Source organism: Pristiophorus japonicus, chromosome 6 (assembly GCF_044704955.1).
Source record: "Pristiophorus japonicus isolate sPriJap1 chromosome 6, sPriJap1.hap1, whole genome shotgun sequence".
In the NCBI taxonomy this organism is placed as follows: Eukaryota; Metazoa; Chordata; class Chondrichthyes; family Pristiophoridae; genus Pristiophorus; species Pristiophorus japonicus.
In genome coordinates, this window is record NC_091982.1 from 79,082,826 (window position 1) to 79,110,323 (window position 27,498).

Sequence of the window (27,498 nt, forward strand, 5' to 3'; positions counted from 1 at the left end):
GTTAGGGCCCTGCCAAAGACTGCTGCTCCTGAACCTGTGCAGGGGGAGACTCGGCCATTGGGAGACGAGGAAGCATGTTGGATACTGACTGGGAGAGGGGCAATGGGTGAGAAGTGAGAAGCTTTGAGTGGAGTCCTCACTTCCATATCCCATTTTGCCATCTTCCCTCTCATGTCATTTCACTGCTACTCCTCTGCTGGAGAGCACTTTGGTGTAGATCAGTGCAGCATTGTAAGGCCAGGGCTAAGGTATCTGTCATTCTATATAAGGTGGTTGACATGCATGCCTTGACCTGCACAGCCATGGTCAAGGCATACCTGGACTCATTTGATAGCAGTGTATGATGTTCCAAGGAGCTGGTCACTCTATCCATAGAAGAACACATCATCGCAATGCCCTGCGACATCAACCCATTCATGTTTAAGGCGGACTCCACCATTCTCTGGAAGAGCTGTCAGTGCATCGCACATTCTCTGCTGCTGCTCAATGATTCTCTTTTTCACCAATGGCCCTGGGGGTACTGCATCTGTGTCCAGTCAGCAGAGCTTGGAGAGGGCTGTGCCCTCTGACTGTGCCCTCTGACTGTGCCCTCTGTGTCCCTGCCACCACCGTCTGCTCGTGCTCACTTGTGAAGTGTGAGTCACCAGGTGAGATCCAAACTATCTGCCTTACTGGTCCCACCTTATCTGAGCTGCTGCATGGTATGCATGGGTCCTGTGATGGTGCACCCTCAGAAGAATCAGCTGCACTGATGAATCGCTGTTCGCGACCTCCACTGACTACTGCTGCATGCGAGAAAGCCCTGGTAGCGATAAATTATATGAATTAATACTAGCAAGGTAAAATTGTTGCAAGTTATCATTATGAAAATAATCATATTTCATTCGCTGTTGAAATCAAGTCAGCATGACTGAGTGCTGTATGACATATGGGTCGCTGATATTTAATTGTGTCACCAAGTAGCTGGGAGGTATTCGTCTCCCCATCTCCGAAGGCCATCGCCAAAACTCCAATTATCTCCAGTGCCTCCTCTGCATTTGTGAGTTGGGAAATCTATGGAGATCCACCTCCAGTTCTCTCCTTGTCCCTTGTGTTCTGTGCTCTCTTCTCCTGCAGCGAGAGAACGAACAGACCTATGAGTGAGTGTAATGGCACGTGTTCAATCGATGGATGCAGTGCTTTGGATGAGGGTTGACTATCAGGGCGAGGCTTGAAATTGCATAAGGATGAGGGTGACTAGGAGTGGTGGATGGATAGGTGGGGATTTGAGGAAGTGCATAAAAAGAAAAGAAAAGAATCAGTGGACATGCATGAGGAGTGATGTGATGTAGTAGGCTTGAGAAGGCAGAGTGAGGTCGTGGGGTGATGCGCACAGCAGGCTGTAGATGTAGTCTCCTTACCTGACCTGGTTAGGTCACTAAAGTGCTTCCTGCACTGAATCCATGAGTGTGGCACTATGCTCCTGCTAATGACCTCCTCGGCCACTTCCAGCCACGCCTTCTTGGTGTCAGTAGCAGGTTTCTTTCTCCCATTGCTGGAGAAGAGTATCTGTCTGTGGCTGCTCATTGACCCCAGCAGCACATCAAGTGAGCCACCGTTGAACCGCAGAGCAGCCATTGACCATCTGGCATATGTTGCCACACGTACTTTGTCTTCTCTTGTTTCCAACTCCAATTCTTCCAAATTCCATTTTTGGATTGTCCCTTTAAATACTGGAGTTGAGATTGCGGGTCCTCATCATGCTCGCTGCCGTGGATTGGACACTAAACATGGAAGTAAAATGCTAATGAACTGGCTTAGTTTATTAAAAAGTCACTGACCGACGCACTAAACTTTCTTCCGATTTTCCCACGTATATCGGGCCACGCTCTGAGTTAATATTGGTGTCATTGTCTCAGGTGGATGTTTCAGACATTCGATTGATAGTTGATGAAAATGGCCACCATAGCATGTAAGTCCTGCTGTTTGGACATTAACACGTGAAAGTTCAGGGTGTGGTGCTGACAAGGGGCAATAGATGGATCTGATGGGCATAGGTTTAATATTAATAAATCAATAAATGGAAAATCATGCCTCTTGAGACCAGCTTGACTTGTACAACTAATAGTGCAAAGTTGTTTGCAAATGCTCTTCCTAGCCCAACAATTTGTGATAACATAACATTGTAGTAACTACTCAGATCAGCCATAAAAATGGGAAGATATTGACATACAGGGTGCAATAAAAGTGACCCATCTATCAAGCATCCACAGGCAAATAAAAAATGTGAAATAAAACTGGCACCATAGGGCCGATTTCCATTTCCTAACTTGCACCGTTCACCCATCAGCTCTGTGCTTCCTGACCTACAACCGATCCGGCAACATCTTGAGCTTAATTTTCCCCAGTTATCTGCACCGTTTTTTTGGCACGCGCTGCTTTTTTTGGCCTAAATAAAAATATCCAAGTTTCCCCAAAGTTTGTGCGCCAGCGTAACTCAGTTAGTTACAATTTTTAAAGGTTAGTTTTTTTTGCGTCATAGGGAGCGTAACCTGATGTCTGCGCCAGTTTTTCAGATTTATACAAGTTTGGCCAATTTACATTTCTCCTAGGCCGGCGTAGGTGACCACTCCCAAAAAACCTTCCGAGCACTTAAGAAAAACTAGCGCACATTAAAAAATCGCCGCAGAATGACGCCATTGTTTTCATGCAAAGTTTTGGAGGGAGTCAAGAACACATTAAATATGCATCATGAAGCTTAATTTTTTTCAAACTTAAAACAAAGAAAATGGAAGTCTAATGCAATTCTTTAATTTTGGATTTTTTTCAAAGTGCCATGCCACCACCGAACATCTCCAAACCGGGCTCGAGGGTTGGAGCGTCGGCCGACAGAATCGCTCCCTTGCCCGGACACAAGGGCTCGAGGCTTGGTTTCAAAAGAAGCTTGCGGGTGGTGGGGGCAGTGGAGATTGGTGGAAGCTGAACTATAGGCTTGAGAAGCCTTACACTATGCAGCAGCTTTAAAAGAAGCCCTGGTTGTGCGGAGGGGGTGGGGGTGGCAGTGGGTGTTTGCCAAGCCCCTGTGTCCGGGCAAGGGAACGATTCTGCCCGCCGACCCTCGAGCCCGGTGAGGAGATGTTCGGTCGGTGATGGCGTGGTAATTTGAAAAAAATCTAAAATGAAAGAATTGGATTAGACTTCGTTGCCCCAAATGTCCCCATTTGAATGCCTAGATTCCCGTTCTAAGCAAGGGTGTCGACCTTGGGGAGAGAGAGAACAAAGAAGCTTTAACTCCTTGTCCTGCTGTTTTGAGCTTCTTGCAAATGTACAATTTAATTATGGGGGCAATATTGACAATGCCATACCTTGTGCAAGCCTTCTGCATGATGGTGCTGTGGAGGAGACAATTGATTAGACATCACTGCATGAGGAACCTCAGAGCACGTAGGATGATGGGCAGGAGGTCTTGCCTATATTGGGTATATCGGGACAGGCATTCATACCTGCGTCTGAGTGATACAGACTGTGTGAGAAGGCTGTGTTTCCGCAAAGAAATTGTAACTGAGATCTGTGAGTTAGTAAAAGCATACCTGCAAACTAGAAATGTCAAGAGGACTGCTTTGGCAGTTGAAGTGAAGGTAACAGCTACGCTTGCATTCTATGCATCCGGATCATTCCAGGCCACAACTGTGCGCCATTTCTCAACATGCAGCACATATCTGCATTCGGCAGGTGGCTGCTGCACTATATGCCCAGAGGAATGAATATATAAAGTTCCCCATGGCCGCCAGGCAATGCGTGAAAGGGCTGTGAGCTTCTCCAATATTGCTGGCTTCCCAAAGCTACAGGGTTGCATTGATTGTACCCACATTCCCTTGCGAGCACCTTTGGGGGATTCCAACACGTACAGGAACAGGAAGGGCTTCCACTCCGTTAATGTGCAACTCATTTGTGACGACATGCATTGCATCATGTCAGTTGATGCGAGATATCCTGGGGGCACCCATGATGTGTTCATCCGACGTGAGAGCGCTATATCTGCCATGTTTCAGCAGCAGCCAGAAGGACAGAGCTGGCTGCTGGGAGACAAAGGGTACGGCCTCGCCACCTGGCTCATGACGCCCCTACGCATAACCCGGACGGAAGCTGACCGGGAATACAACATTTCACACATTGCGATGCGCAGCATAATAGAGAGTACTACTGGCATCTTGAAACAACGTTTCCAATGCCTGGACCATTCCGGAGGCTATTTGCAATACTCCCCTGAGATTGTCGGTCAGTTCACTGTTGTGTGCTGCATGCTGCATAACTTAGAAACATAGAAACATAGAAACATAGAAAATAGGTGCAGGAGTAGGCCATTCGGCCCTTCGAGCCTGCACCACCATTCAATGAGTTCATGGCTGATCATTCACCTCAGTATCCCTTTCTTGCTTTCTCTCCATACCCCTTGATCCCTTTAGCTGTAAGGGCCATATCTAATTCCCTCTTGAATATATCAAATGAACTGGCATCACCAACTCTCTGCAGTAGGGAATTCCACAACTCTCTGAGTGAAGAAGTTTCTCCTCATCTCAGTCCTAAATGGCTTACTCCTTATCCGTAGACTGTGTCCTCTGGTTCTGGACTTTCCCAACATCAGGAACATAGACATAAAAACATAGAAACACAGAAAATAGGTGCAGGAGTAGGCCATTCGGCCCTTCGAGCCTGCACCGCCAGTCAATGAGTTCATGGCTGAACATGCGACTTCAGTACCCCATTCCTGCTTTCTCGCCATACCCCTTGATCCCCCTAGTAGTAAGGACTCCATCTAACTCCTTTTTGAATATATTTAGTGAATTGGCCTCAACAACTTTCTGTGGCAGAGAATTCCACAGGTTCACCAGTCTCTGGGTGAAGAAGTTTCTCCTCATCTCGGTCCTAAATGGCTTACCCCGTATCCTTAGACTGTGACCCCTGGTTCTGGACTTCCCCACCATTGGGAACATTCTTCCTGCATCTAACCTGTCTAAACCCATCAGAATTTTAAACGTTTCTATGAGGTCCCCTCTCATTCTTCTGAACTCCAGTGAATACAAGCCCAGTTGATCCAGTCTTTCTTCATAGGTCAGTCCCGCCATCCCGGGAATCAGTCTGGTGAACCTTCGCTGCACTCCCTCAATAGCAAGAATGTCCTTCCTCAAGTTAGGAGACCAGAACTGTACACAATACTCCAGGTGTGGCCTCACCAAGGCCCTGTACAGCTGTAGTAACAAATCCCTGCCCCTGTACTCAAATCCCCTCGCTATGAAGGCCAACATGCCATTTGCCTTCTTAACCGCCTGCTGTACCTGCATGCCAACCTTCAATGACTGATGTACCATGACACCCAGGTCTTGTTGCACCTCCCCTTTTCTTGATCTGTCACCATTCAGATAATAGTCTGTCTCTCTGTTTTTACAACCAAAGCGGATAACCTCACATTTAATCCCTTCGCCTAAATCATTAATGTACAATGTAAACAGCTGGGGCCCCAGCACAGAACCTTGCGGTACCCCACTAGTCATTGCCTGCCATTCTGAAAAGTGCCATTTACTCCTACTCTTTGCTTCCTGTCTGCCAACCAGTTCTCAATCCACGTCAGCACACTACCCCCAATCCCACGTGCTTTAACTTTACGCATTAATCTCTTGTGTGGGACCTTGTCGAAAGCCTTCTGAAAGTCCAAATACACCACATCAACTGGTTCTTTCTTGTCCACTCTACTGGAAACATCCTCAAAAAATTCCAGAAGATTTGTCAAGCATGATTTCCCTTTCACAAATCCATGCTGACTTGGACCTATCATGTCACCTCTTTCCAAATGCGCTGCTATAACATCCTTAATAATTGATTCCATCATTTTACCCACTACAGATGTCAGGCTGACCAGTCTATAATTCCCTGTTTTCTCTCTCTTTCCTTTTTTAAAAAGTGGGGTTACATTGGCTATCCTCCACTCCATAGGAACTGATCCAGAGTCTATGGAATGTTGGAAAATGACTGTCAATGCCTCCGCTATTTCCAAGGCCACCTCCTTGAGTACTCTGGGATGCAGACCATCAGGCCCTGGGGATTTATCGGCCTTCAATCCCATCAATTTCCCCAACACAATTGTCTCGACTAATAAGGACTTCCCTCAGTTCCTCCTTCTTACTAGACCCTCTGACTCCGTTTATATCCGGAAGGTTGTTTGTGTCCTCCTTAGTGAATACCAAACCAAAGTACTTGTTCAATTGGTCTGCCATTTCTTTGTTCCTAGTTATGGCTTCCCCTGATTCTGACTGTAGGGGACATATGTTTGTCTTTACTAACCTTTTTCTCTTTACATAGCTATAGAAGCTTTTGCAGTCCATTTTAATGTTCCCTGCAAGCTTCCTCTCGTACTCTATTTTCCCTGCCCGAATCAAACTCTTTGTCCTCCTCTGCTGAGTTCTAAATTTCTCCCAGTCCCCGGGTTCGCTGCTATTTCTGGCCAATTTGTATGCAACTTCCTTGGCTTTAATACTATCCCTGATTTCCCTTGATAGCCACGGTTGAGCCATTTTCCATTTTTTTTTTTACGCCAGACAGAGATGTACAATTCTTGTAGTTCATCGATGTGGTCTCTAAATGTCTGCCATTGCCCATCCACTGTAAACCCCTTCAGTATCATTCGCCAATCTATCCTAGCCAATTCACGCCTCATACCTTCAAAGTTACCCTTCTTTAAGTTCTGGACCATGGTCTCTGAATTAACTGTTTTCTTCTCCATCCTAATGTAGAATTCCACTATATTAAGGTCACTCTTCCCCAAGGGGCCTCGCACAACGCGATTGCTAATTAATCCTCTCTCATTACACAACACCCAGTCTGAAATGGCCTCCCCCCTAGTTGATTCCTCGACATATTAGTCTAGAAAACCATCCCTTATGCACTCCAGGAAATCTTCCTCCACCGTATTGTTTCCAGTTTGGTTAGCCCAATCTATATGCATATTAAAGTCACCCATGATAACTGCTGCACCTTTATTGCATGAACCCCTAATTTCCTGTTTGATGCCCTCCCCTACATCACTAGTACTGTTTGGAGGTCTGTACACAACTCCCACTTGCGTTTTCTGCCCTTTGGTATTCCGTAGCTCCATCCATACCGATTCCACATCATCCAAGCTAATGTCTTTTCTTACAATTGCATTAATTTCCTCTTTCACCAGCAACGCCACCCCGCCTCCTTTTCCTTTCTGTCTATCTTTCCGAAATGTTGAATACCCCTGGATGTTGAGTTCCCCTGGAGCCATGTCTCCGTGATGCCAACCACATCGTATCTGTTAACTGCTATCTGCAGTTAATTCGTCCACCTTATTCCGAATACTCCTCACATTGAGGCACAGAGCCTTCAGGCTTGCCTTTTTAACACACTTTGACCCTTTAGAATTTTGCTGCAAAGTGGCCCTTTTTGTTTTTGCCTTGGGTTTCTCTGCCCTCCCCTTTTACTTATCTCCTTTCTGTCTTTTGTTTCTGTCTCCATTTTGTTTCCCTCTGTCTCCCTGCATTGGTTCCCATCCCCCTGCCATCTTAGTTTAACTCCTCCCCAACAGCATTAGCAAACACTCCCCCTAGGACATTGGTTCCGGTCCTGCCTAGGTGCAGACCGTCCGGTTTGTACTGGTCCCACCTCCCCCAGAACCGGTTCCAATGTCCCAGGAATTTGAATTCCTCCCTGCTGCACCACTGCTCAAGCCACGTATTCATCTGAGCTATCCTGCAATTCCTACTCTGACTAGCACGTGGCACTGGTAGCAATCCCGAGATTACTACTTTTGAGGTCCTACTTTTTAATTTAGCTCCTAGCTCCTTAAATTCATCTCTTCGGACCTCATCCCGTTTTTTACCTATATCGTTGGTACCAATGTGCACCACGACAACTGGCTGTTCACCCTCCCTTTTCAGAATGTCCTGCACCCGCTCCGAGACATCCTTGACCCTTGCACCAGGAAGGCAACATACCATCCTGGAGTCTCGGTTGCGGCGGCAGAAACGCCTATCTATTCCCCTTATAATTAAATCCCCTATCACTATCACTCCCACTCTTTTTCCTGCCCTCCTGTGCAGCAGAGCCAGCCATGGTGCCTTGAACTTGGCTGCTACTGCCCTCCCCTGATAAGTCATTGCCCCCAACAGTACTCAAAGCGGTGTATCTTTTTTGCAGGGGGATGACCGCAGGGGACCCCTGCACTACCTTTCTTGCACTGCTCTTCCTGTTGGTCTTCCATTCCCTATCTGGAACATTCTTCCTGCATCTAACCTGTCCAGTCCCGTCAGAATTTTATATGTTTCTATGAGATCCCCTCTCATCCTTTTGAACTCCAGTGAATAAAGGCCCAGTCGATCCAGTCTCTCCTCATATGTCAGTCCAGCCATCCCAGCAATCATGAGGCAGCAGCAGCTGATAGTAGAAGACTCATCTGAGGTGATAGTGGTTGATGATGAGGAGGAAGATGCAGATGATGGGGAGGAGGAGGAGGACAAGGAAGTCATGCAACTACCTGAACCCGGAGCGCGACGGCAGAGGAGGACAGGCCGCCGTGCCCCTTTATCGATTGCTCGAGCCTTGTGCCAGCAGCTCATCCGTGAACACTTTGCTGCCTGAAGGCTGAGTGGCAATTATTCCAAATGGACTACGTTTACTGTTTGGAGCTGTTCCATACTGTTATGTTGTGTTCATGGAACAAATAATATAAATGATTCTTCTTTAGTTCAAAAAGTTGTGTTAATAATGGAACAAATAATGGAAATGATTCAGTTATAATTTAAAATATATTTTATTCAAAAGTTTAACACTTGTTTGTACTTTACTTTAATAAAAATATTCTTGTATCAAACTTTTAAAGTTTTCAGTTAAGATCATTTACAAACTCTAAGATCACTTAAAAACTTTAAGATCAGTTACAAGTTTTTAAACTTGTAAATTTACATAACTTACAAAAACTTTTAAGTTGAGAAGTTACAACAGTAAAAACAATAATAATAACAACAATAGCAGCAAAGAAAGGCTGCACCCAGAGAGGATGTTTCCACTGATGGGGGAGACTAGAACTTGAGGGCATGATCTTAGAATAAGGGGCCGCCCATTTAAAACAGAGATGAGGAGAAATTTCTTCTCTCAGAGGGTTGTTAATCTGTGGAATTCGCTGCTTCAGAGAGCTGTGGAAGCTGGCACACTGAATAAATTTAAGACAGAAATAGACAGTTTCCTAAACGATGAGGGGATAAGGGATTACGGGGAGCGGGTGGGGAAGTGGAGCTGAGTCCATGATCGGATCAGCCATGATCTTATTGAATGGCGGAGCAGGCTCGAGGGGCCGTATGGCCTACTCCTGTTCCTATTTCTTATGTTCTTATGTTTATCTCTCCTTATTCTAAGACTGCCCGCTGCGCTTGGTCTTGTTGACTCCATCCCTGCACGCAGGCGGTGACGCAGCATTTCTCGGGTTGGTACCAAGCTTATTCTTTCGAACATCTCGGCCAATGCGCACTTCTTGATGGCGGGGGTGGGGGGGAGAGCAGGTGGTAATGTGGAGGGCCAAGCTTGGGCCTCTTCAGAGGTTGGTCTGGGGATTGGAGTGGGAGGGGCAGTTGATTTTGCCAATGGGTGCGGGGTCTGGGCGTGTTCCCTTATTGCAGCAGCTAAATCTGACATTCCCTCCCTCGTGCCCGAACAGTGTTCCCATTTTTCGTGAGGTAGCGGGACTTCTCCCGACAGTCCCGATATCTCATCACCCCCCCACTGATGGTGTCCAGGAGTGATCGTGTAAGGTCAATGGTCTCCGCACTCATTGCCATCGTCTGTTAGATCCTGCACCTCAGGAGAGCACTGTTGAGCTCTCCTTCTCCTTCTCACCCTGGGTGTGGCTCGCTGCATCCCACTGGGACTCACAGCCTCGGGCGGTGGGGCCCTGGGTGTGCCTCGCTACATCCCACTGGAATACCCAGAATACCCGGCGTGTGAGAAACCATGGAATATCCCAACATTCATACCACTCAGGAAAGGGCCTGACACCTCAATGGGCGGCACCTGCACCTCCTCCAGAGTGAGTACAACAGTGGGGGCTTCATCCATCCCCTACCCTATCCCCTTCCCCTCACCCCCATGCTCTTGGTCTGGAGGGTAGGATTGGACGATGTTCTCCTCTTCAGGCTCGTCCGCGTCTGAATCTTCTGCATCGTCAGGGTTGGCCTCAAGTTCTGCAAAATATAACTGAACAGACAACTGGTTAGCAGCAGAGGAGGGGGCAGGATGGCTCACACAATGTAGGCAGCAGGCTGATTTGAAGGACCACAATGAATGATAGCACATTGCATCAACCGAAGCGTAGCTGAAGGAGATATCCCCATGAACCGAAGCATGGCTAGCCTGCACAATACAATATTTAGCACATCTAGACTCTGGAATTTGCAGGACTTACGTCTCTATCGAGTGTGGGCCCAGCTTGTGCAGTGGTGGTTGCTTTTCTCCAGGCAGGACCCATCAAAGCAGCGACCTTGTCTTCCAAGGGTGTCAGTGAGTGCATATTTGCTGGGCCTCCTCCTATTCGAGTTCTTTCCTTTTTGTTGGGTACCACCTTCCTTTGCAAAGATGAAAATAGAACTTTTTAGAGAAGGTGTCTTTCTGCTGGCTGGGACATATACAGATGTTCACATTTACAATTGCAATTCCATTGAATAAATGAAAATATTACTTACATTAACTACTTGACCAAGGTCCTGCCACTTCTTTTTGCACTGGCCTCCAGACCTCGGGGTGGTCACCATTGCACAGTAATCTTTGCAAGTTGGTTCCAGTGTTTCCTCATTTCTTTTGGTGAAACTTTTATGTGACCTCTGCTGGTGTCCAGCTCATGCCATCTAGCCTCAATTACAGTAATCAGTGCCTCCACTTCAACTTTGAGAAATTCTTGGTCCTTGAGCCGAGTTGCATATTGTATTGCAGCTCCGATTTTTCCAATGAGAATTGAAGTTCTCACACACAACTGGCTTTTAAAAAAATGGCCGAATGCAGACCAGGAGCTGTATTAGGCATGCGTGCCCATGGCAATCACTTATAAAAATGCATCTTTTTTTACGCATACGCAGAAGTGGTGGTGGTGGGGGGGGGGGCACCATTTTTTCAATGCAGACATTCGGCTCCACCCACCCCCGAAGCTAATGGATGGGCTGCTTGGTGCCAATTTCCAAAAATAGAATGGGAAACTTGTTAGTTATTTTTTTGGAGTAGTCGGAGCCAAAAAAAAGGGCGTAACTCTTTTAAGACGCCAAAAAACGGCATTGGGAAAAATTGAGCTTCTTGATTTTAAAATTCTTGCCCTTGATTTCAAGCCCCTTCCTATCTTTGTAACCTGCTCCAGCCCAACAAAGTTTTGTGATCTCTGCGTTCCTCTAATTATAGTCTCATGCGCATCCCTGATTTTCATCGCTCCACCATTGGTGGCCTGCCTTCAGCTGCCTAGGCCCTAAGCTCTGAAATTCCTACCCTAAACCTCTCTGCCTCTCTATCTTTCTCTGTTCCTTTAAGACGCTCCTTAAACCCTACCTCTTTGACCAAGCTTTTGGTCACTTGTCCTAATATCTCCTTATATGGCTTGGTGTCGAATTTTATTTGATAACTGCCCCTGTGAAGTGTCTTGGGAGGTTTAGGTGTTATATAAATACAAGTTGTTATCGTTGAAGGCAAGGTGGGGAGTATCATCCACTGGTCACACATAGCAAGAAACTGGGGTTAACATTTAAAAAATCGGAAACCTGACCTTCAACGCATCCATTTCCGGTTTTAACAGAGGTGGCGACTAGCCCACTCTCCAGAGGTGGGTTCCCAATTTAAATATTTTAATGAGGCTGCGTGCCTCCAATTTTACTACAGCTGCAGGCTGGATTTCCCAGGGCTCGGGAAACCCGGCAGCTGAAGTGAGGTGAAAACGGCCGGATCCAGCAAGTAAGTGCTTTTCTAGCACTGCTTGTGGGCCAGGAAGAGCAGGAGTGCTATCCCCTGGCCCCACAATCAAACCTGCTTCCCTTCACACGATTGAATCCCCCCGCACAACGATTGGACATTCAATCCACACTATCACCCCCGGCCTTCCAACCACGATTTCTCCAAGGCCTTTCAGATCTCCCCATGACTCTGATCTCCACAATCTTTTAAAAAAAATTGAGGTTCTGTTGTTGAATTCGGCTGGACCGCCAGCTTACCTGTAATTCGTGGTTTCCCAGGCGCTATGATTCGCCCCTGCCCCCGCTCCCTTCCTGCCTCCTCACCTCCTCATGAATATCGTGGCCCATGTTAGCATAGGTTAGATGATAAATAAAACTTCCTCTCATTAAGCATACCCATGTCAGGTACAGCACGGGTCAGATGAAGGGGCAAGCTCCTTTTCTGTTGTCTGAATGTACCTTAACCCCAATCTCCACTGTACCATTGTGACATTTCCATTCCCCACATCAATCAAACTCATTCTCTCTGAGTGCAATTGCCAATTTGTGCAAACAGAAGGCTGCTAAGCTCGAGAATGGGAACATCAGAAACTGAGATGCACTGAATTGGTTGGATTTGGACCCAGAACCCACTCCTCTTCACCTTTTATCCTTTTTGGAGCAATAATAAGTGATGGTATGTGCCCGCTGCCCAAACAAGACAAATCACGTTCACTTCCAAAAATTGCAATTGATTGTGGTGATGACTGATTAATAATTGACCAAATAATTAAAGTACCCTTTCTGTCGGTGCTTCATTGTAGTTACATAATAATGAAATAAAGAGCACATCTGCTCTTTGTCTCCAAGCACCAGGGAAATGAGTTTAACAAATCAATAATATGAATGAATCCAGCCCACTGAATGCTAACAACAGGTTCATGGGGTAAGCCAAGGTACAAATCTCCTCAGCTGTAGTGAGATCTGCTGACATATGGAAGCAGCCTGTTGGGTAATTCCTGTCTAATTAAGGGATTAGCTGTCGTGCATAAGGTTTATATTTTAATATTACTAAACTCATCACAGTATCATAACCATACTCAGCAATATACATAAAACAGCTTGGAGATTAATTAAATGTATTATTAAATATACATTTTATTAATTGTTGTAACACATTTTGACCTTAACCAGTTTGTTGAAGAGGTCATTTCAATTTCATTACATTTCTAAATTATTTAAAAAGTAATTTTTCAAATGGTAAAGGCAGTCAATAGAAATGGCTATTTCTGTTCCTTTCTAAGAGCCTTCAGCTTACAAAGAGTGAGGTTTTCAGTAAAATCGCACATGATGTGCCAGGTAACATTGCTCTTTGTAATTCTGATACAAGCTTTCTTTTCTTTTATTTGTGTGCTTTATGAATAATTTCATTCCTTTTCCCAGTCTCAGCAACACTGCTAGATTGTTGGCTAGAATAGACCGGTCTTTATTTCAGATAGGGAGAGGGATGATCAACATCAGCAGATTGTCCTGTTGCCAAAGTGCATCTCTTGTCCTGTAAAGGATTGTATATATGCATACATCTTTGTGGTTAGCCTTTGTCAGTTGGTGTCCTTTTTCCTATCTGCACTTATGCACAGTCTGTTTCTGTGTCAGTGCATGTCTCTGTGTCTTTAGTGTGTGCCGGTACCTGCGCAGCTTTTGTGTCAGTGTGTACAGGATTCTGCCCAGGGAAATCCAAATATTGTCTCTCATCACTGCCACTCAAGAAGAGGCCTACATGGCCACAAAAGCCATTGTCAAGCTCCAAGGACCTGCTAGCACATCACTGGATATGCAGCTTAAGACTCAGGACAGAAATTGGAAATGCTGGGATGCAACTTGGCAATAACAGAACACGATCCAACAGTACGGTTGCCAACATGCTACCAATGCCAGTGCCAGAACCCCATCTCCCATAAACCAAGAAGAAGCAGGAAAGAACTAAGCAAAGCCCCAGATGGCGGCTAGATTTTAATGTGATTAAGTATAAGGCTGTGGCACAAATGGAACAGGAAACATGAAACACACATAAAACATGGAAGAGATGTCCATTATCAAAGGTGGAAAGGAACAGAATTTGGGTTGGTTATTGATCATTTATCAAAAGTAGTTAGCAGTCCATCTCCAGAGTACTTAATTATAGGCCAGATTTGGAATACGGCATGATAGAGATTGATTGCCATTGTCAATAACTTCATTATTGTTGTATCATGCAACTACCAGGATGGTAGAAGGCAATCAGGATGGACCTGATCTTTTTTTCTAGCAATTCCTTTTTAGGCACCGTACCTTCTAAAGGTCATTTATAAACTGCAGAATGTTCAAGGAAGAGCAACAGGAATTATACTGGGACATAGGACTGTAGATTATGAAGAGCGACTTATAGAAGTTGTTTTCAATGATTAAAGAAATTTGGGAAGAATCTCATTTCAAAACTGATGAGCTAGAGGCACAGATTGCTGTGGGAGATATGGAAGATTTGAAATAGATGCATCAACAGAGACATGATGGAGGCTAGTACAGAACTGCGAGCTGAAGAATTCTGGTTACAAAATATTAAGGAGGGATGAGACAGTGGCCAGTAGCATGGCGTGAGAGGAATGAGCAAATATAATGATCCTGCAGGCAACAATGAGATTGTTGATGTTCCAATTATCAACTCTCTCCATGTGATCCTCCAGTCTGCCTAAACCCGAGGAGAGAGCCTGTTACATATTGGATCCTAAGGCTAGCCTTTTAAGATAGATACTGTGATTTGTCATTGCGTTTGCTCCAACCACAAATATCTCTGAAGTTGTCACATGCTCCATGGTGAATCGAAGTGTGATTCCATTCATCAAGACAGCATAGCTGCAGGTAGTCGACTCCTACTAATTAGCCATCATCTGTTGACAGAATATCCAATGAGTACTAAAAAAGCATCCTCTTTTAAAAGTGGTCAGAATCTTAAGCAGCCTGCTTGTAAATGTGGTTTGCTTTCTGAGTGCTCGTTGGATTTTGTATCAACAGATGACGGCTCGTATGATGGCCAGCTTGCGTCCATCTTCTGTCTCTCCGGACAGCTGGTTCCTGCTCTTCTTCTTTGGCTCCTGCTCACGTGTGTTATGTATAGCACCCTGTGTGTGGTGCATCTAATATATTGTTTGGGAAGGTTGGAGGGAGCGATCCTTCATGCTGGGGAGTGCAGTGTCATCAAGCCCTGATTCTGCTTCCACTGGAACATCTATAAAAAGAGATGAACATATGTTACATTGCTATGTTTATGAAAACCATTGGGCCATAATTTGCTGCAGTAGGGCATCTAACTGCATCTGCCATTAGTTAGACTTGCACTTGCATGTTTAGGTTTTTACATTTTTTGCGTGGCAAGTTGCTAAAAGTGTAAGATGATAATGTTGCAGCGAGGGAAACTGAAAACCTTTAATTCATTTTCAGTGCCAGAGAGGTTGTTTGGCAGTAATTGACACTTATCATATCATTAAAAGGGTACTGAGACTTGAAATGACTTGACTTAACTTTCTGTAGCGAGTTTAGTTTATACCTACTGTGCAAGTACAAAACTTCATGCCATTCAAAGCATTTCAATGGTGAGGCATACATCAAGATGAAGTTTTCGCGAAGCTAACAGCAGAGCAGCACAGCTTGTACAGAAACTTTTGGATTTTTGAGTTTAACCACACATTTGCCTTATGCCTGAAGTCGCTGTACCACTTGCGGACAAATAACAGTGAGCGCCATTAGCCTCACCGTTATTTTGATAGCAAAATTTGGGCTATTCAGATATAACTTCACAGACTGAGTAATACAATATTGGCCTTCAGTGTATGCTTTGGTGCGAGTGAGTGAGAAGAAAGAGAAAGAGAGACTGGTATGAAATTTAAGCTGAGGCCGGCCCTCCTACTTTGCTATTCCCTCTTCCTCAATGGTGTCTTAAACAGAATTACAAAGGCTATTTCCTCTTGGGAGTCCGCTTCCTGCATTGGTTCTCTCTCACTTGTTATGTGCAGTCTTCTGCAAACAAGTAATGGGGGTTGAAATTAAAATTGAAAGGAGGATGTAAAGGGATACCCATGTGTTACCATGCAGTCCATATTGGCTATGATAACATTTACTTGAATCATATAGCCACATTAGATGGAAGGATTTATTTGGGGAAATGCATTTAAAGATGCAAGGGATCAAACACTTACATTGCTTTTGAGAAGTGGGGTTTGCTGCATAATGCGCATTGATGGTAAGCACTTAAAGTACTGTAGGACAGTATGAAGGGAAGGTAACCATATTCCATATGTGCCATACATGACATTGATATAACATTATGGTGGGTAAGGACATGAATTTTGTTTGTATCTCTGTAACAGTACTGTTGACTTGCATACTTTGCATTTACATTGGTTGTCATCTCCTCTCATGCACTTTGAGCAGCTCATCTCAGGACTCATAGGACTGGATTTTTGGGTTTTAGTGATTTCGCTTGTTTTCGGGCGCTAATCGCGGCAACATTTTTTTTAGTGCTGGGTTAGCATTAGTGCCAGAACGCACAACTTTCGCCAAATGAAAGTTCATGACAGGTGTTAGCGCGAACTCCAGCGTTGCACAACAGAATTTGTACGCCCGAGCCGAAAGTTCCGACCATAATTTGCACGCGCACATTTTTTTTCCCCGTCCGATCACAAAAGCTAATGTAGGTTGTGGCCATGTGCATGTGTAGTATACCTGGGGCTGAATCAGCCATTTTACTTTTTGATTTTCATGATGGCGGAAGAGGGCAGCAGGGAGTGTGCTAGAAAATTCAACCCAGAGACGAGCGAGGTGCTAGTGGGGGCAGTGGAATGCAGATGGCCTGAATTAAACAGGGGGGGGTGGATCTAGACCCCTCCCATCAGTATTTAGAAAAATCTGTAGCAAATAGTAAAGGCGGTCTCTGCCTCTGACACAGTGCAAAGGAGTACAACACAGTGCCGGAAGAAATTCAACGGTCATTCGAGGGTCGACAGAGTGAGTACAATTTTTATTGATGCACTCCTTCATTACTTAAATTATAAATCTGACACACTATTTGTTCTCATGCTGTTGCTGTCTCTGAGCACTCTATTGGTTGCCTCCTAAAATGCACGACACATAGGTAGGCTTAGTGTGGCACCCTATTTGCCATGAATGATCTTTGCACATTATTAAGATTGCTTTCTGAGATCTCATAAGATATTTCCAAACTTCGATATCCTCCTGATGAACCACGTACAACTTCCAAGGCCATTAAACAGAGGACTCTATTACATTCAGACAGTATGGAATAAGTGCTTTGGTGACTATCTGTGTGTGCCACAAGAGCAGATGGACGTTCTGGTAACCATTCCCATTTTCATCTTTGCAGGCAAAGAAGTCCCATAACTGCAGGGAGCAGTGGCAGACAGGCGGCGGTCCACCTCGGACCCTGCCATTCACCGACCTGGAGGAATGAGTGGCAGGTCTCATCGGTGTCTCAGGTTGGGCAACTGCCCATGGGGGTGCTGACCCTCTCTTGGATACTGGCGGTAAGTCCTACACACTCCCTGGGCTGGATTGGGGCAATGTGATGCAGTGTCTGTGGACTAGGGTTGGGGTAACGTGATACAGTGTCTGTGGACTAGGGTTGGGGCAATGTCATGCAGTTTTTCTGGACTACATATAATGGAGTAGCGGCGGTCCTTAAAATTAGTCTGTGCTATGTGGCCTTCCTCATGTCACCCTGCCCCCACCCCTGCTGCTAATCACTCGTCTGTTGTTTTCTACTTCCAGATGAGGAGTCGCAGGTGCCGAATCCCTCACTGCAAAGCTCCACCTCAAGTCGTCATGTGGGGGAGGAGGAGGATGAGGAGGAATTTGAGGAAGAGGAGCTGACAAAACAGCCTATTCCAGGGCGGGGGGCAGGCGCAGATGCACTCAACACCTCTTTTGCCACTGGAAAATACCTCGTCCGAGGATGATCAAACATTCCTGGGCTTTGAGTTCTATGAGGCTCCTGGGACTAGTGGCATGCAGCAACGTAGTTCTGGGTTCAAATCCTGCAGGCCATCTCTCCGGAGGGTGAGTCGGCAAAGACGGTCTGCTGACAGACAGGCAGACGCAGAACTGGACATGGTGGGACTGTCCAGGGAGAGCATCCAGCTCACCTGACAGCTCATTGATGTCCTGGGTAGGATTCTCGTGACACTCACTGCGACCATCATGGAGGTAGGGTCACAGATTGTCCGTGCGAGCCGCGAATCCTGCGAGATCATCAATGCCCATGTGTTATTGATGGCCTCCACCAGTGGACCCTGTGACTGGCGACGCCGAGCAAGAGACTCGCCAGTCAGAAGCTGGGTCTTCCATACCCTGAGCTTCTCTAGTTCATCCCCAGATGGGGTCTCCAATGTCTCTCCACCCAATTTAGCAGGACTCTGACCGCCTTGCTGCATGAACTCTTGGTGCCACTTTGGGTAGGGGCATGAGGCGAGGGAGGGGGATAAGGGTAAGGGGGTGAGAGGGAGGGGATGGGGGAGAGCTGGTGGTAAAAGAGAGTTTGGGCAGGGGTTCTTGTTTTGTTGTTATTTTAAAGTTTTCAAAGTTTACAAATTATGATAATATTAAGTTATAAAAGTTCTGAATGCTTATTAAAGTTTCCAACGTTTCAACATTTACAAAGATCTAAAAGTTTACATTTTTCATAAAATCTGTTGTTCACCTTAACCATTCCTGTGTAGTGTCTCATTTGCAGAAAAAGAAGGGGAATAGTCAACATGGTGGGATAGAGTGGTAAAACGTGCCGTTCACTCTTCAAGCATAGTGTTGAATTATGAGCTGCTGATGTAAGGCTTTTGCAGCGGCCAAAGCTCCACGAGGCCTTCCCTGTGGTTGTGGTGGTGGTGGTGGTGGTGGCATGGGTTCTTCACCAGGCTCCTCTTCCTCGTCGCCCTCCTCCTCCTCCCCTCTCTCCTGAGGTGCTCCTGCAATCCCCATTGGCAAATCCTGTCCCCTCCTGATGGCTAAGTTGTGTAGCATGCAGCACAACACAATGAACTCAGAGACCTGCTGAAGGGAGTATTGCAGACAGCCTCCAGAGTGCTCCAGGCATCGGAAGTGTTGCTTGAGCACTCCAATTGTCTGTTCGACGATGCTGCATGTGGCTGCATGGCTCTCATTATAGCGATGCTCAGCTTCTGTCTGAACATTCTGGAGGGGTGCCATGAGCCAGGTGGCGAGGCCGTAACCTTTGTCCCCGAGAATCCAGCTCTGTCCTTGTGGTTGATGTTCGAACAGGCCTGAGACAGTGCTCTCACACAAGATGAAAGTATCATGGATGCTCCCTGGATATTGGGCATTGACTGCCATGATGCGCTGAGTAAGGTCGCAGGCAATCTGTACTTTCATGGAGTGGAATCCCTTTCAGTTTCGGTAAACCTCTGCTCGTAGGGCAATGTACGTGCAGTCAATGAGACCCTGAACATTGGAGAAGCCAGCAAATCATCCAAAACCTACAGCCCTATCATTCTGGGTCTCCTTAGTCATTGGGAAGTTTATGAAGTCCATTCTGCATGCGTACAGTGCAGTAGTCACCTGGCAAATGCTGCAATGTGTAGCATGCTGCGAGATGGAGCATATGTCCCCCGCTGATGCCTGTAAGGAGCCAGAGGCATAGAAGGCAAGTGCCACAGTCACCTTCACCTTGACAGGCAGTGCAGTACTGTTGCCGCTGGTAGGCTATCGGTCTGTCTTTATGAGCTGGCATATCTCTGTCATCACTTCTTTTCGAAAGCGCAGCCTTCTAATGCACGGTGCCTCAGAGAGCTGCAGGTATAAGCGCTGTTCCCTGTAAAGTCTTTGGGGGTAAGGCCTCCTCCCCAAACGTCTGCGAACCATTCGATCACGTTCAAAATGATCATCAATAAGCCTTCTTGCAACTTGATGCCATATAAATATAGCAGTCAGGAATAATGGCTGACATAGTATAGCCCCCATCTTTTAAAATGTCCTTAAATATCATTTAAAATGAACTATAAACTCACATAAAACTTAGAAACATAGAAAATTACAGCACAGAAGGAGGCCGACAAAGAACCGCATGACCCTTGGTCAGTAGCCCTGAAGGTTACATATAAATCTATGAACAATGATGGAAAGGCAAAGAGCACCCAGCCCAACCAATCCGCCTCACCACAACTGCGACACCCCTTATACTAAAACATTCTACACTCCACGCCAACCGGAGCCATGTGATCTTCTGGGAGAGGCAAAAACCAGATAAAAACCCAGGCCAATTTAGGGAGAAAAAATCTGGGAAAATTCCTCTCCGTCCCATCCAGGCGATCAAAACTAGTCCAGGAGATCACCCTGGCCGTATTCTATTCCCTGCAGTACTTACCATTATATCTGCTCCGTCCAACAAAAGGTCATCCAGTCTAATCCCAATTACCAGCTCTAGGTCCGTAACCCTGCAGGTTACTGCACTTTAAGTGCCCATACAACCATCTCTTAAAGGTGGTGAGGGTTTTTGCATCCACCACTCTTCCTGGCAGCGAGTTCCAGATCCTCACAGCCCTCTGCGTAAAGAAGATCCCCCTCAAATCCCCTCTAAACCTTCCACCAACCACCTTAAAACTATGTCCCCTCATAACAGGTTCCTCCACCAATGGAAATAGACCCTTACTATCCACTATGTCCAGGCCCCTCAATATTTTGTACACCGCAATGAGGTCTCCTCTCAACCTCCTCTGTTCCAATGAGAACAAACCCAGCCTATCCAATCTGTCCTAATAGCTAAGATTCTCTATTCCAGGCAGCATTCTAGTAAATCTCCTCTGCACCCTCTCCAGTGCAATCATATGGCAACCAGACCTGCACACAGTATTCCAGCTGTGGCCTAACCAAAGTATTATACAATTTAAGCATAACCTCCCTGCTCTTATAGTCTATGCCTCAGCCAATAAAGGCAAGCATTCCGTATGTCTTCTTAACTACCTTATCCACCTGGTCTGCTACTTTCAGGGGATCTGTAGACCAATGGTGGAGCTTTGGATGCGTGGCCTATTCAGTTGGAGCTCTGTTGCTGTGAGAGAAGGAACTCCCTGCTGTTGCTCCTGTCTGGGAGGCCTTGAGTGAGCCCTGTGAAACAGCCCAGGAAGAGGAGGAAGGGGCTTTCTACATTCCAATCCATCCAGAGGGAGAGGAGGAGAGCGGAAAATTCAACAACCTTTAATACTGCTGCAGAGAGTTGGAGAGAGGGGGAAAAAAGAACAACTATCCAGTGTGGAAGGAGGGAGAAACTTCATCAAGCAAAGGTGGGTGTGTTTTGGTGCATTCCCCTAAAGACTTTGTTGTATCGGTGGGGGGAGGAAAGAAGACTTGCTAGAGGGCCGGAACATCGCAGGGGGTGTGTGTGTGTGGAAGTGTGTGTGGGGGTCTTGCTTACAGCTAGGCCCCACACACCACTGAAGCACCCCTCCCCCATTGCCTAGCCTGGGATAGCTGGAGCTACCTGGCTGAAGAACTATTAATCACCTATTTAACATCATTGGGAGTGTGTGCCTGGGTGGCTCCAGCTGTCCCAGGTGAAGACATCTTCTCCCCCCACCCGAAGACCATCTACAAAGACTGTTTGTTTTGCCATCATCTGGGGAGTGCACCCCAAGAAAAACACCCACCCATCGCTGTGAGGGGAGACCTGCCCTCACAGCTTCCCTCTTTACCACCCCCCGACACTCTTTCTCTCTCTCTCTGTCTCTCCCCTCTCTCTCTGAGAGCCCCTTTCCTCCTAATTAAAAACCAATTAAGACAACTGAGCAGAGGGAGCAAGGCCCCTCCCCAATTGTCAACTAGGGGAGAGGTGTGCCTCTTTTAGAGCTCCCTCTGTTCAAACACCAACGAGGCCATTTAAGACCATTAAGGCCTGTGACTTTGGGGTGGGTGTAGCCCTTAAAGGGACCCCGTGATGGCGACCCCATCCACGCCGGTGGCGGGGTCAGCAAAGACATACGCGCAGGCGGCGTCCACATCCATGGCGCCTCCTGCGCCTCCTGCTGCCCTGCCACTGTTCAGACTTGTAACAAAAAAACACGGGGTCAAGAGCTACACTCACCCCACAATGAGCATCGAGGAGTGCGTGCGGGCGATGGCTGGGGTAGTCGGCCCCTCGGCCATTGTCGCAGCCTCCAAGATGTCTGGGAAGGCTGTATTCTTCCTGGGGTCGGAGCGGGCGGTGTCCCTGGCCCTTGAAAAGGGGCTCACGGTGGGCGGGACGTTCCTGCCGGTGGACCCTCTCGAGGCCACTGCGCAGAGGGTCATCCTTTCTAACGTCCCGCCCTTTGTTCCCGCTGAGCTCCTCCTCCCTCACCTACACCAACTGGGGGACGTAAGGTCGGGGATTAACCCCATACAGCTCGGCCTCAGGGAGAACAGCCTGCGTCACGTGTTCTCCTTCCGCCGCCAGCTTTTTGTCCGTCTGGCGTGGGAGGAGACGACGGAGGGATCATTTAATGTGATGCACGAGGGGACTGCCTACCGCGTCTTCTGGACGTCGGACGGCGTGCGGTGCCATGCCTGTAGGGAGGTGGGGCATGTTCGTAAAAACTGCCCTGCCTCCAAGGCCGCCAAACAACCGAAGGCGGCCAAGGCTGACGCCGCCGCCACCCCTCCCCCTAGTAGCGTCCGCGTGCCGGGAGCTGTGGGTGCACGGGCATCGTCGGGGGCCTTTGTTTTCAGGGCCTCCGGCGGGGGGGAGGGAGAGCGTTCGATCGGAAAGAAGGCGCGGAAGAAGGCGAAACATCTCGAGGCGGGTCCCCTCAGTGCGCCAGACAATTTGTATACCGCGCTCAGCCCAACCCTGTCACCGGCGAGCGCGGGGTGCCCTGAGCCCGTGCCCGAGCCCTTGACCAATACCGCAGAAGGGTTCAGGTGCGGGCAAGATAAGAAAAAGGGGGGGGTGGAGCGGGAGGCCTCGGCAAACATGGAGGTCTCCCTGCCTCCGCGCCCCCCCCAGGAACAAAAGGAGGCGCGGCTCCAATGAGGCGGAGGGGGAACAATATCCCTCCGCGGAGGAGTCGGTGCCCGGTGCGTGTCCCGCGTCCCCCACCAGCGCCCCCAAACTGTCCCCGGGGAGGGTGAGGCAGTCGAGGCTGCCCAGCCTCTGCCTCCCGGGGATGGCGTGGAAGATCTGCCTGTCGTGGGGGGCGTGGGTCCAGCAGAGGAATGCATTGCCGCCGGGTCGAGCGTCCCGGGGACTGAGGCCGGCGGGGCCGAAAAGGCCGAACCCGAGCCCGCCCAGCTATTAACCAACTTCCCCCGGGACTCGCTCGACCCGCAAGAAACAGAAAATATGAATAATTTTAATGATTCTGTACACGCTGGGCCGGGGGTTGGCGGCGGGGAGGGGGAAGACCACGAACCCTCGCCCCCTACTCTGGAGCTGGGGTACTTGGAGGACCTGGAACATTACTTTGACCAGGTCTCTCCGGTTTCCCCGGTTCCTGGGGCGGAGGAGGAAACCCTTCCGCTGTCGCTTCCCGACCCAGCACCACTTTTAAAAGAGCCCAGTGGGGACTCCTCTGCCGACGATCCTGGGGGTGGGATCGGGGCAGAGCCAGGGCCGGATGGAGCGGCCGGGCTGTTTGCCGTACCTCGTGCGGTCGACGGGCCGGCTGCTGGCGGCGACCTCCCGGAGGGGGATGGGGACTCGGTGGGGGACTCGGGAGAAGATCTTGAGTCCATCGCCAGTGAGGCGGTGGGTCTCCTCGTGCCCGCCGCTGAGTCCCCCCTCATTCCTGCAAAGGAACTCCGGGACTTTTTGGTCCAGAGCCAGGGTCGCCGCAACCGAGCCCATCTGGCCCTGGAAAGATGGTCCGAGCCGGGGCTGTTCGTTGCGTCCGTCCGCGCCGCCGCTAAAACCATGGCCGCGGGCGGGCCCTTATCAAGGGCGCAAGGCCTTGAGCTGCGCCGGCTCAAAAGGTTCCTCGCTGGGCTGCTGAAGGAGTGGAGGTCAACAAACGACTCCACTCCCTCCCCGACAATAGGTTAGGTAGAGGTTGCACTATGCTCTAGTCATGAAGATAACCATAGCCAGCCTCAACATCAACGGCGGCAGAGAGGCACACCGTAGATTTAACAATTTTTCGCTCCTGCGGGAGGGGAAATATGCGGTGTGCTTCCTGCAAGAAACCCACACCGTTTCGGGAGACGAAGCTACGTGGCTCCTGAAATGGCAAGGAGAGGTCCGCATGAGCCACCTCACTACCACTTCTTGTGGGGTGGCCATCTTATTGGCCCCACATTTTCAGCCGGAGATCTTGGGGGTTGAGGAGCCCGTGCCAGGCCGCTTGCTGCACGTCACGGTTCGCCTGGGGGATGTGCCACTCCATCTCGTGAGCGTGTACGCCCCTCAGCCCGGCCCGCAGCAAACGCGCTTCTTCGAAGAAGTGTCCGCTCTTCTTGGCTCCGTCGACGTCGGCGACTGCATTGTCCTCGGGGGGGATTTTAACTGCACCCTCGAGGCGAGGGACCGCTCCGGTGCCCCGCAGAGCATGACGGCGATGGAGAAGTTGAGGGACCTGGTCGGGTCCTTCGACTTGGTGGACGTCTGGCGAAATCTCCACCCCGACTCCAGCGCCTTTACTTGGGTGAGGCCTGGAGTAGGATGGTCCAGAGTCGACTGCCTTTACATGTCTCGGGCGTACGTTTCCTGCGTCCCGGCGGCCTCCATGCGGCCGGTGCCATGTTCGGATCGCCACCTGGTGTGGGCAGAGCTCGCTTCGGTCCGCGCGAGGACGGGGTCCGCGTACTGGCACTTTAACAAGCGGCTGCTGGAGGACGTGCGGTTCCAGGACTCGTTCCGTCGTTTCTGGGCCGACTGGAGAAGGAAGCAGGGGGGCTTCCCCTCCTTGAGGCTATGGTGGGACGTGGGCAAGGCTCACGTCCGCGTCTTCTGTCAAGAGTACGCGAGGGGGTCGACCAAGAGGCGGGCGGCCAGGGTCGGGCGCCTAGAAAAAGAGGTGCTCGACCTGGAGTCCCGTCTTGGTCAAGTCGTCGAGGACCCGGCCCTGCGGACGGTGTACGAAGCGAAGAAGGCCGCGCTGAAGGACCTGCAGCTCGCCGGGTCCCGAGGCGCGTTCGTGAGGTCGCGGATCCGGTTCCTGCGGGATCTGGACCGCGGCTCCCCCTTCTTCTACTCGCTGGAAAAAAGACAGAGTGTCCGTAAGCAGCTCTTGACGCTGCTGGCCGACGACGGCTCTCTCGTCTCGGATCCGGAGGGCGTCAACAACAGGGCCCATGAATATTACGGGGCTCTGTTCTCTCCGGAGCCATCCAGCGAGGAAACGCGTAGAGTTTTGTGGGAGGACCTGCCGAAGGTCAGCCCGGAGGGCGCCGAAAATCTGGAAGCTCCGCTAAGCCTGGCGGAGCTGACCGGCGCCCTCAACCGGCTCTCGAGGGGAAAAGCCCCGGGGCTGGACGGGCTGACCGTGGAGTTCCACAGGGCGTTCTGGGACGTCCTGGGGGGCGACTATGCGCGGGTCCTGGGGGAAAGTCTGGCAACCGGGGAGATGCCCCTCTCTTGGCGCAGGGCAGTCATCGTCCTGCTGCCTAAGAAGGGCGATCTCCGCCTCCTTAAGAACTGGCGCCCGGTCTCCCTCCTCAGCACGGACTACAAAATCTTCGCCAGGGCGATGTCTGCTCGCCTTGGCGCCGTGCTGGACCACATGATCCACCCCGACCAGTCCTACACGGTCCCGGGCCGGACAATCCATGATAACATCCATCTGGTCCGGGACCTCATCCATCATTCCCAGCAGGCTGGTCTGTCGGTCGCCTTCCTATCTCTCGACCAAGAGAAGGCGTTCGACAGGGTGGATCACGGCTACCTGTTCGGAACTCTGCGCGCTTTCGGGTTCGGGACACATTTAGTCGCCCGGATCCGACTTTTGTACACCGCCGCAGAGTGTCTGATAAAGCTTAACGGGTCCTTGACGGCGCCCCTTCGCTTTGGGAGAGGGGTGCGCCAGGGATGCCCCATGTCCGGCTAGTTATATGCCATCTGCGTGGAGCCTTTCCTGCGCCTCCTGTGGACGAGGTTGACGGGACTGGCTCTGCAAGGGCCGGGCGTGGAGGTCGTCCTCTCGGCTTACGCCGATGACGTGCTCCTCGCGGTAGAGGATCCCGCTGACCTGCGGAGGATGCGTGAGTGCCAGAAGATTTACTCGGCCGCATCCTCTGCCAGGATCAACTGGGAGAAATGTTCCGGACTCCTGGTGGGTCAGTGGCGGGTGGACTCCCTGCCGGAGGAGCTCAGGCCTTTAGCCTGGAGCACGACCCATCTCCTCTATCTGGGAGTCTACCTTAGCCCCGACGAGGAAGCCTGGCCGGCGAACTGGCAAGAGCTGGAGGCCAAGATCGCCGCTCGCCTAGGGCGCTGGACAGGACTGCTCCGAGTGCTGTCCTACAGGGGCCGAGCGCTAGTCATAAACCAGCTGGTGGCCGCCATGTTGTGGTACCGGCTGGTCACTTTGACCCCTCCCCCTGCGTTTGTCACCAAGATACAGAAGAAGCTGGTGGACTTCTTCTGGAACAACAGGAAGCACTGCGTCTCTGCCGTGGTCTTGAGTCTCCCGCTTGGGGAGAGCGGTCAGTCGTTGGTCTGCGTCAGCACCCAGCTCGCGACTTTTCGTCTTCAGACCCTGCAGAGGTACCTTTACGTCGAGCCCCCTCCTAGATGGCGTGCTCTGGCGACGTATTTCTTCCGCCAGCAGCACGGCCTCAACTACGACACGCAGCTCCTGTTTGTGAGCTTGGGGGGCGTTAGGACCGTCTTCCAGGAGCTGCCTGTCTTTTACAAGGAACTCACCAGGGTCTGGAACAAAGTCTCCATCAAGCGCAGCTCTCCACCGGCTGGAGTGGCGGCTGTCCTGCACGAGCCGCTGCTCGGGAATCCGTACCTCCACGACCGAGGTTTTAGGTGGCGGTCGGACGAGAGGGCTGTGGCTGATGAGGTGACTAGGGTCAGGGACCTGCTCGATGGCGGAGGAGCGGACTGGATGGTGCCAGACATGCTGGCGCGGCGCCTAAATACGGCCGACGTCCGCCGCGCGGCCGATGCCATCGAGTCGCTAAAAACAGCTCTGGGCCCTGACTCCGTTAGGTGCATCGAGGAGGCTCAAGCACGTGGGGAGATCCTGTCCGAACTGACCCCCGTCCGGACGGAATTCCTCATCGGCGCCAAACCCCGAAACCTCCCTCGGGAGCCGGCGCCTCACAATTTGAGCCGCCTCGGGGAAATCCCCTCCGTGCCTTTCAGTTCTGCGCGGAGGGGTTTCCTGTACGGGCTGCTCCTGCACACCCTCAATTTTGCCATCTTCGCATGCCGTCCGGACACGCCATGGCGTACCATCTTGCCGTCCGGAGGAGGCGGGGATCCCCGATGGAGGGCACTCTACGCGGGAGTCCTCCCAGTATTTATCGGGGACTTGGCCTGGAGGGTGGTGCACGGAGCAGTCCCGTGCAA

At 49.6% G+C, this 27,498-nt stretch overlaps 1 long non-coding RNA gene across 1 annotated transcript in view; it reads left to right on the forward strand.

The window, feature by feature from the left end:
* The window catches only part of LOC139265168 (uncharacterized), a 93,443-nt gene that overhangs the window by 56,887 nt on the left and 9,058 nt on the right, over window positions 1-27,498 (forward strand). The gene's annotated exons all lie outside the window — the stretch shown is intronic.